This window comes from Phalangium opilio, unplaced genomic scaffold (genome assembly GCF_054372755.1).
Source record: "Phalangium opilio isolate 3A_F unplaced genomic scaffold, DU_Popi_V2 ptg000390l_1, whole genome shotgun sequence".
Lineage (NCBI taxonomy): Eukaryota > Metazoa > Arthropoda > Arachnida > Opiliones > Phalangiidae > Phalangium > Phalangium opilio.
Genome location: NW_028324234.1, coordinates 5,356,810 through 5,367,808, shown reverse-complemented (window position 1 = coordinate 5,367,808; position 10,999 = coordinate 5,356,810). Strand labels below are relative to the sequence as shown.

Here is a 10,999-nt window from a genome sequence, read left to right as displayed (position 1 = left end):
CCGCTCCCGGATGGGCTCGAACCACCAACCTATTGGTTAACAGCCGAACGCGCTAACCATTGCGCCACGGAAGCTCAGAAATTAAATGGTTGTCACGTATTGTGGAAAAGTTTTGACTTTTTACGCTACATCTGAGACCCCACAACACCTCTCCCGGGTGGGCTCGAACCTTCAACCTTTCGATTAACAGCTGAACGCGCTAGTCATTGCGGCACGGAAGCCCAAAAATTAAATGTTCGTCAGGTATTGTGGAAAAACTCTGACATTTTACGTTACATCTGAGACCTCACTACACCGCTCCCGGATGGGCTCGAACCACCAACCTATTGGTTAAAAGCCGAACGCGCTAACCATTGCGCCACGGAAGCCCAAAAATTAAATGGTCGTCAGGTGTTGTGGAAAAAACCTTGGCTTTTTACGTCACATCTGAGACGTCACAACACCTATTCCGGTTGGGCTCGAACCACCAACCTTTCGGTTAACAGCCGAAGGCACTAACCATTGCGCCAAGGAAGCCCAAAAATGTAAAGGTCGTCAGGTATTGTGGCAAAACTTTGGCTTTCTACGTTACATTTGAGATCCCACACCACCGCTCCCGGGTGGGCTCGAACCACCAACCTATTGGTTAACAGCCGAACGCGCTAACCATTGAGCCACGGAAGCTCAGAAATTAATGGTTGTCACGTATTGTGGATAAGTTATGACTTATTACGTTACATCTGAGACCCTACAACACCTCTCTCGGTTGGGCTCGAACCACCAACCTTTCTGTTAACAGCCGAACGCGCTAACCATTGCTCCAAGGAAGCCCAAAAAATAAATGGTCGTCAGGTATTGTGGAAAAACTTTGGCTTTCTACGTTACATTTGAGATCCCACAACACCGCTCCCGGGTGGGCTCGAACCACCAACCTATTGGCTAACAGCCGAACGCGCTAAGCATTGAGCCACGGAAGCTCAGAAATTAAATGGTTGTTACGTATTGTGGAAAAGTTTTGACATTTTACGCTACATCTGAGACCCCACAAAACCTCTCCCGGGTGGGCTCGAAACACCAACCTTTCGATTAACAGCTGAACGCGCTAATTATTGCGAAACGGAAGCCCAAAAATTAAATGTTCGTCAGGTATTGTGGAAAAACTCTGACATTTTACGTTACATTCGAGACGTCACAACACCGCTCCCGGGTGTGCTCGAACCACCAACCTTTCTGTTAACAGCCAAACGCGCTAACCATTGCGCCAAGGAAGCCCAAATATTAAATATTCGTCAGGTATTGTGGAAAAACTCTGATATTTTACGTCACATCTGAGAACTCACAACACCGCTCCCGGGTGGGCCCGAACCACCAACCTATTGGTTAACAGCCGAACACGCTAAATATTGAGCCACGGAAGCTCAGAAATTAAATGGTCGTCAGGTATTGTGGAAAAACCTTGACTTTTTACGTAACATCTGAGACGTCACAACACCGCTCCCGGATGGGCTTGAACCACCAACCTTTCGGTTAACAGCTGAACGCGCTAACCATTGCGCCCCGGAAGCCCAAAAATTAAATGGTCGTCAGGTATTGTGGAAAAACTTTGGCTTTCTACGTTACATTTGAGATCCCACAACACCGCTCCCGGGTGGGATCGAACCACCAACCTATTGGCTAACAGCCGAACGCGCTAACCATTGAGCCACGAAAGCTCAGAAATTAAATCGTTGTCACGTATTGTGGAAAAGTTTTGACTTTTTACGCTACATCTGAGACCCCACAACACCTCTCCCGGGTGGGCTCGAACCACCAACCTTTCGATTAACAGAAGAACGCGCTAACCATTGCGCCACGGAAGCTCAAAAATTAAATGGTCGTCAGGTATTGTGGAAAAACCTTGACTTTTTACGTCACATCTGAGACCTCACAACACCGCTCCCGGATGGGCTCGAACTACCAAACTATTGGTTAACAGCCGAACGCGCTAACCATTGAGCCACGGAAGCTCAGAAATTAAATGGTCGTCAGGTATTGTGGAAAAACTTTGGCTTTCTACGTTACATTTGAGATCCCACAACACCGCTCCCGGGTGGGCTCGAACCACCAACCTATTGGCTAACAGCCGAACGCGCTAAACATTGAGCCACGGAAGCTCAGAAATTAAATCGTTGTCACGTATTGTGGAAAAGTTTTGACTTTTTACGCTACATCTGAGACCCCACAACACCTCTCCCGGGTGGGCTCGAACCACCAACCTTTCGATTAACAGCTGAACGCGCTAACCATTGCGCCCCGGAAGCCCAAAAATTAAATGGTCGTCAGGTATTGTGGAAAAACTTTGGCTTTCTACGTTACATTTGAGATCCCACAACACCGCTCCCGGGTGGGCTCGAACCACCAACCTATTGGCTAACAGCCGAACGCGCTAACCATTGAGCCACGAAAGCTCAGAAATTAAATGGTTGTCACGTATTGTGGAAAAGTTTTGACTTTTTACGCTACATCTGAGACCCCACAACACCTCTCTCGGGTGGGCTCGAACCACCAACCTTTCGATTAACAGCTGAACGCGCTAATTATTGCGCCACGGAAGCCCAAAAATTAAATGGTCGTCAGGTATTCTGGAAAAACTTTGGCTTTCTACGTTACATTCGTGATCCCACAACACCGCTCCCGGGTGGGCTTGAACCACCAACCTTTCGGTTACCAGCCGAACGCGCTAACCATTGCGCCACGGAAGCTCAAAAATTAAATGGTCGTCAGGTATTGTGGAAAAACCTTGACTTTTTACGTAACATCTGAGACGTCACAACACCGCTCCCGGATGGGCTTGAACCACCAACCTTTCGGTTAACAGCTGAACGCGCTAACCATTGCGCCCCGGAAGCCCAAAAATTAAATGGTCGTCAGGTATTGTTGAAAAACTTTGGCTTTCTACGTTACATTTGAGATCCCACAACACCGCTCCCGGGTGGGCTCGAACCACCAACCTATTGGCTAACAGCCGAACGCGCTAATCATTGAGCCACGAAAGCTCAGAAATTAAATGGTTGTCACGTATTGTGGAAAAGTTTTGACTTTTTACGCTACAACTGAGACCCCACAACACCTCTCTCGGGTGGGCTCGAACCACCAACCTTTCGATTAACAGCTGAACGCGCTAATTATTGCGCCACGGAAGCCCAAAAATTAAATGGTCGTCAGGTATTCTGGAAAAACTTTGGCTTTCTACGTTACATTCGTGATCCCACAACACCGCTCCCGGGTGGGCTTGAACCACCAACCTTTCGGTTAACAGCCGAACGCGCTAACCATTGCGCCACGGAAGCCCAAAAATTAAATGGTCGTCAGGTATTGTGGAAAAACTTTGGCTTTCTACGTTACATGTGAGATCCACAACACCGCTCCCGGGTGGCCTCGAACCACCAACCTATTGGTTAACAGCCGAACGCGCTAACCATTGAGCCACGGAAGCCCAAAAATTAAATGGTCGTCAGGTATTGTGGAAAAACCTTGACTTTTTACGTAACATCTGAGACGTCACAACACCGCTCCCGGATGGGCTTGAACCACCAACCTTTCGGTTAACAGCCGAACGCGCTAACCATTGCGCCACGGAAGCCCAAAAATTAAATGGTCGTCAGGTATTGTGGAAAAACTTTGGCTTTCTACGTTACATTCGAGATCCCACAACACCGCTCCCGGGTATGCTTGAAGCACCAACCTATTGGCTAACAGCCGAACGCGCTAACCATTGAGCCACGGAAGCTCAGAAATTAAATGGTTGTCAGGTATTGTGGAAAAACTTTGGCTTTCTACGTTACATTTGAGACCCCAAAACCACCAACCTTTCGATTAACAGCTGAACGCGCTAACCATTGAGCCACGGAAGCTCAGAAATTAAATGGTCGTCAGGTATTGTGGAAAAACTTTGGCTTTCTACGTTACATTTGAGATCCCACAACACCGCTCTCGGATGGGCTCGAACAACCAACCTATTGGTTAACAGCCGAACGCGCTAACCATTGCGCCACGGAAACCCAAAAATTAAATGTTCGTCAGGTATTGTGGAAAAACTCTGACATTTTACGTTACATCTGAGACCTCACAACACCGCTTCCGGATGGGCTCGAACCACCAACCTATTGGTTAACAGCCGAACGCGCTAACCATTGAGGGACGGAAGCTCAGAGATTAAATGGTTGTCAGGTATTGTGGATAAGGTATGACTTATTACGTTACATCTGAGACCCTACAACACCTCTCACGGTTGGGCTCGAACCACCAACCTTTCGGTTAACAGCCGAACGCGCTAACCATTGCGCCAAAGAAGCCCAAAAAATAAATGGTCGTCAGGTATTGTGTAAAAACCTTGACTTTTTACGTCACATCTGAGACCTCACAACACCGCTCCCGGATGGGCTCGAACCACCAACCTATTGGTTAACAGCCGAACGCGCTAAACATTGAGCCACGGAAGCTCAGAAATTAAATGGTTGTCACGTATTGTGGAAATGTTTTGACTTTTTACGCTACATCTGAGACCCCACAACACCTCTCCCGGGTGGGCTCGAACCTTCAACCTTTCGATTAACAGCTGAACGCGCTAATCATTGCGCCACGGAAGCCCAAAAATTAAGTGTTCGTCAGGTATTGTGGAAAAACTCTGACATTTTACGTTACATCTGAGACGTCACAACACCGCTCCCGGATGGGCTCGAACCACACACCTATTGGTTAACAGCCGAACGCGCTAACCATTGCGCCACGGAAGCCCAAAAGTTAAATGCTCGTCAGGTATTGTGTAAAAACCTTGACTTTTTACGTCACATCTGAGACCTCACAACACCGCTCTCGGATGGGCTCGAACAACCAACCTATTGGTTAACAGCCGAACGCGCTAACCATTGCGCCACGGAAACCCAAAAATTAAATGGTCGTCAGGTATTGTGGAAAAATTTTGGCGCTCAACGTTACATTTGAGATTTCAAAACACCGCTCCCGGGTGGGCTCGAACCACCAACCTATTGGTTAACAGCCGAACGCGCTAACCATTGCGCCACGGAAGCCCAAAAGTTAAATGCTCGTCAGGTATTGTGTAAAAACCTTGACTTTTTACGTCACATCTGAGACCTCACAACACCGCTCTCGGATGGGCTCGAACAACCAACCTATTGGTTAACAGCCGAACGCGCTAACCATTGCGCCACGGAAACCCAAAAATTAAATGTTCGTCAGGTATTGTGGAAAAACTCTGACATTTTACGTTACATCTGAGACCTCACAACACCGCTCCCGGATGGGCTCGAACCACCAACCTATTGGTTAACAGCCGAACGCGCTAACCATTGAGAGACGGAAGCTCAGAGATTAAATGGTTGTCAGGTATTGTGGATAAGTTATGACTTATTACGTTACATCTGAGACCCTACAACACCTCTCACGGTTGGGCTCGAACCACCAACCTTTCGGTTAACAGCCGAACGCGCTAACCATTGCGCCAAGGAAGCCCAAAAAATAAATGGTCGTCAGGTATTGTGGAAAAACTTTGTCTTTCTACGTTACATTTGAGATCCCACAACACCGCTCCCGGGTGGGCTCGAACCACCACCCTATTGGTTAAAAGCTGAACGCGCTAACCATTCAGCCACGGAAGCGCAGAAATTAAATGGTTGTCACGTATTGTGGAAAAGTTTTGACTTTTTACGCTACATCTGAGACCCCACAACACCTCTCCCGGTTGGGCTCGAACCACCAACCTTTCGGTTAACAGCCGAACGCGCTAACCATTGCGCCATGGAAGCCCAAAAATTAAATGTTCGTCAGGTATTGTGGAAAAACCTTGACTTTTTACGTCACTTCTGAGACCTCACAACACCGCTCCCGGATGGGCTCGAACCACCAACCTATTAGTTAACAGCCGAACTCGCTAACCATTGAGCCACGGAAGCTCAGAAATTAAATGGTCGTCACGTATTGTGGAAAAACTTTGGCTTTCTGCGTTACATTTGAGATCCCACAACACCGCTCCCGGGTGGGCTCGAACCACCAACCTATTGGTTAACAGCCGAACGCGTTAACCATTGCGCCACGGAAGCCCAAAAATTAAATGGTCGTCAGGTATTGTGGAAAAACTTTGGCTTTCTACGTTACGTTTGAGATCCCACAACGCCGCTCCCGGGTGGGCTCGAACCACTAACCTATTTGTTAACTGCTGAACGCGCTAACCATTGCGCCACGGAAGCTAAAAATTAAATGCTCGTCAGGTATTGTGTAAAAACCTTGACTTTTTACGTCACATCTGAGACCTCACAACACCGCTCCCGGATGGGCTCGAACCACCAACCTATTGGTTAACAGCCGAACGCGCTAACCATGGCGCCACGGAAGCCCAAAAATTAAATGTTCGTCAGGTATTGTGGAAAAACTCTGACATTTTACGTTACATCTGAGACCTCACAACACCGCTCCCGGATGGGCTCGAACCACCAACCTATTGGTTAACATCCGAACGCGCTAACCATTGAGCCACGGAAGCTCAGAGATTAAATGGTTGTCAGGTGTTGTGGATAAGTTATGACTTATTACGTTACATCTGAGACCCTACAACACCTCTCTCGGTTGGGCTCGAACCACCAACCTTTCGGTTAACAGCCGAACGCGCTAACCATTGCGCCAAGGAAGCCCAAAAAATAAATGGTCGTCAGGTATTGTGGAAAAACTTTGTCTTTCTACGTTACATTTGAGATCCCACAACACCGCTCCCGGGTGGGCTCGAACCACCACCCTATTGGTTAAAAGCTGAACGCGCTAACCATTCAGCCACGGAAGCTCAGAAATTAAATGGTTGTCACGTATTGTGGAAAAACTTTGGCTTTCTACGTTACATTTGAGATCCCACAACACCGCTCCCGGGTGGGCTCGAACCACCAACCTATTTGTTAACAGCCGAACGCGTTAACCATTGCGCCACGGAAGCCCAAAAATTAAATGGTCGTCAGGTATTGTGGAAAAACTTTGGCTTTCTACGTTACGTTTGAGATCCCACAACGCCGCTCCCGGGTGGGCTCGAACCACTAACCTATTTGTTAACTGCTGAACGCGCTAACCATTGCGCCACGGAAGCCCAAAAATTAAATGCTCGTCAGGTATTGTGTAAAAACCTTGACTTTTTACGTCACTTCTGAGACCTCACAACACCGCTCCCGGATGGGCTCGAACCACCAACCTATTGGTTAACAGCCGAACGCGCTAACCATTGCGCCACGGAAGCCCAAAAATTAAATGGTCGTCAGGTATTGTGGAAAAACTTTGGCTTTCTACGTTACGTTTGAGATCCCACAACGCCGCTCCCGGGTGGGCTCGAACCACTAACCTATTTGTTAACTGCTGAACGCGCTAACCATTGCGCCACGGAAGCTAAAAATTAAATGCTCGTCAGGTATTGTGTAAAAACCTTGACTTTTTACGTCACATCTGAGACCTCACAACACCGCTCCCGGATGGGCTCGAACCACCAACCTATTGGTTAACAGCCGAACGCGCTAACCATTGCGCCACGGAAGCCCAAAAATTAAATGTTCGTCAGGTATTGTGGAAAAACTCTGACATTTTACGTTACATCTGAGACCTCACAACACCGCTCCCGGATGGGCTCGAACCACCAACCTATTGGTTAACAGCCGAACGCGCTAACCATTGAGCCACGGAAGCTCAGAGATTAAATGGTTGTCAGGTGTTGTGGATAAGTTATGACTTATTACGTTACATCTGAGACCCTACAACACCTCTCTCGGTTGGGCTCGAACCACCAACCTTTCGGTTAACAGCCGAACGCGCTAACCATTGCGCCAAGGAAGCCCAAAAAATAAATGGTCGTCAGGTATTGTGGAAAAACTTTGTCTTTCTACGTTACATTTGAGATCCCACAACACCGCTCCCGGGTGGGCTCGAACCACCACCCTATTGGTTAAAAGCTGAACGCGCTAACCATTCAGCCACGGAAGCTCAGAAATTAAATGGTTGTCACGTATTGTGGAAAAACTTTGGCTTTCTACGTTACATTTGAGATCCCACAACACCGCTCCCGGGTGGGCTCGAACCACCAACCTATTTGTAAACAGCCGAACGCGTTAACCATTGCGCCACGGAAGCCCAAAAATTAAATGGTCGTCAGGTATTGTGGAAAAACTTTGGCTTTCTACGTTACGTTTGAGATCCCACAACGCCGCTCCCGGGTGGGCTCGAACCACTAACCTATTTGTTAACTGCTGAACGCGCTAACCATTGCGCCACGGAAGCCCAAAAATTAAATGCTCGTCAGGTATTGTGTAAAAACCTTGACTTTTTACGTCACTTCTGAGACCTCACAACACCGCTCCCGGATGGGCTCGAACCACCAACCTATTGGTTAACAGCCGAACGCGCTAACCATTGCGCCACGGAAGCCCAAAAGTTCAATATTCGTCAGGTATTGTGGAAAAACTCTGACATTTTATGTTACATCTGAGACGTCACAACACCGCTCCCGGAAGGGCTCAAACCACCAGTCTTTTGAATAGCAGCTGAACGCGCTAACCATTGCGCCACGGAAGCCCAAAAATTAAATGGTCGTCCGGTATTGTGGAAAAACCTGGACTTTTTACGTAACATCTGAGACCTCATAGCACCGCTCCCGGGTGTGCTCGAATCACCAACCTTTCTGTTAACAGCCGAACGCGCTAACGATTGCGCCACGGAAGCCCCAAATTTAAATGGTCGTCCGGTATTGTGGAAAAACCTGGACTTTTTACGTCACATCTGAGACGTCACAACACCGCTCCCGGATGGGCTCGAACCACCAACCTATTGGTTAACAGCCGAACGCGCTAACCATTGAGCCACCGAAGCTCAGAAATTAAATGGTCGTCACGTATTGTGGAAAAACTTTGGCTTTCTACGTTACATTTGAGATCCCACAACACCGCTCCCGGGTGGGCTCGAACCACCAACCTATTGGTTAACAGCCGAACGCGTTAACCATTGCGCCACGGAAGCCCGAAAATTAAATGGTCGTCAGGTATTGTGGAAAAACTTTGGCTTTCTACGTTACGTATGAGATCCCACAACGCCGCTCCCGGGTGGGCTCGAACCACTAACCTATTTGTTAACTGCTGAACGCGCTAACCATTGCGCCACGGAAGCTAAAAATTAAATGCTCGTCAGGTATTGTGTAAAAACCTTGACTTTTTACGTCACATCTGAGACCTCACAACACCGCTCCCGGATTTGCTCGAACCACCAACCTATTGGTTAACAGCCGAACGTGCTAACCATTGCGCCACGGAAGCCCAAAAATTAAATGGTCGTCAGGTATTGTGGAAAAATTTTGGCTTTCTACGTTACATTTGAGATCACACAACACCGCTCCCGGGTGGGCTCGAACCACCAACCTATTGGTTAACAGCCGAACGCGCTAACCATTGCGCCAAGGAAGCCCAAAATTTAAATGCTCGTCAGGTATTGTGTAAAAACCTTGACTTTTTACGTCACATCTGAGACCTCACAACACCGCTCCCGGATGGGCTCGAACCACCAACCTATTGCTTAACAGCCGAACGCGCTAACTATTGCGCCACGGAAGCCCAAAACCTAAATGCTCGTCAGGTATTGTGCAAAAAACTTGACTTTTTACGTCACATCTGAGACCTCACAACACCGCTCCCGGATGGGCTCGAACCACCAACCTATTGGTTAACAGCCGAACGCGCTAACCATTGCGCCACGGAAGCCCAAAAGTTAAATGCTCGTCAGGTATTGTGTAAAAACCTTGACTTTTTACGTCACATCTGAGACCTCACAACACCGCTCCCGGATGGGCTCGAACCACCAACCTATTGGTTAACAGCCGAACGCGCTAACCATTGAGCCACGGAAGCTCAGAAATTAAATGGTTGTCAGGTGTTGTGGAAAAACTTTGGCTTTCTACGTTACATTTGAGACCCCACAACACCGCTCCCGGATGGGCTCGAACAACCAACCTATTGGTTAACAGCCGAACGCGCTAACCATTGCGCCACGGAAGCCCAAAAGTTAAATGCTCGTCAGGTATTGTGTAAAAACCTTGACTTTTTACGTCACATCTGAGACCTCACAACACCGCTCTCGGATGGGCTCGAACAACCAACCTATTGGTTAACAGCCGAACGCGCTAACCATTGCGCCACGGAAGCCCAAAAATTAAATGTTCGTCAGGTATTGTGGAAAAACTCTGACATTTTACGTTACATCTGAGACCTCACAACACCGCTCCCGGATGGGCTCGAACCACCAACCTATTGGTTAACAGCCGAACGCGCTAACCATTGAGCCACGGAAGCTCAGAGATTAAATGGTTGTCAGGTATTGTGGATAAGTTATGACTTATTACGTTACATCTGAGACCCTACAACACTTCTCACGGTTGGGCTCGAACCACCAACCTTTCGGTTAACAGCCGAACGCGCTAACCATTGCGCCAAGGAAGCCCAAAAAATAAGTGGTCGTCAGGTATTGTGGAAAAACTTTGTCTTTCTACGTTACATTTGAGATCCCACAACACCGCTCCCGGGTGGGCTCGAACCACCACCCTATTGGTTAAAAGCTGAACGCGCTAACCATTCAGCCACGGAAGCTCCGAAATTAAATGGTTGTCACGTATTGTGGAAAAGTTTTGACTTTTTACGCTACATCTGAGACCCCACAACACCTCTCCCGGTTGGGCTCGAACCACCAACCTTTCGGTTAACAGCCGAACGCGCTAACCATTGCGCCATGGAAGCCCAAAAATTAAATGTTCGTCAGGTATTGTGGAAAAACCTTGACTTTTTACGTCACTTCTGAGACCTCACAACACCGCTCCCGGATGGGCTCGAACCACCAACCTATTGGTTAACAGCCGAACGCGTTAACCATTGCGCCACGGAAGCTCAGAAATTAAATGGTTGTCACGTATTGTGGAAAAACTTTGGCTTTCTACGTTACATTTGAGATCCCACAACAC

The 10,999-nt window shown here is 48.0% G+C and overlaps 1 non-coding gene across 1 annotated transcript; it reads right to left on the bottom strand.

Moving 5' to 3' along the window:
• Window positions 1-2,647: 2,647 nt before the first annotated feature.
• Window positions 2,648-2,720, bottom strand: TRNAT-GGU (transfer RNA threonine (anticodon GGU)). The gene has a single exon. It is a non-coding gene; the product is annotated as a tRNA-Thr (tRNA).
• Window positions 2,721-10,999: the final 8,279 nt, after the last annotated feature.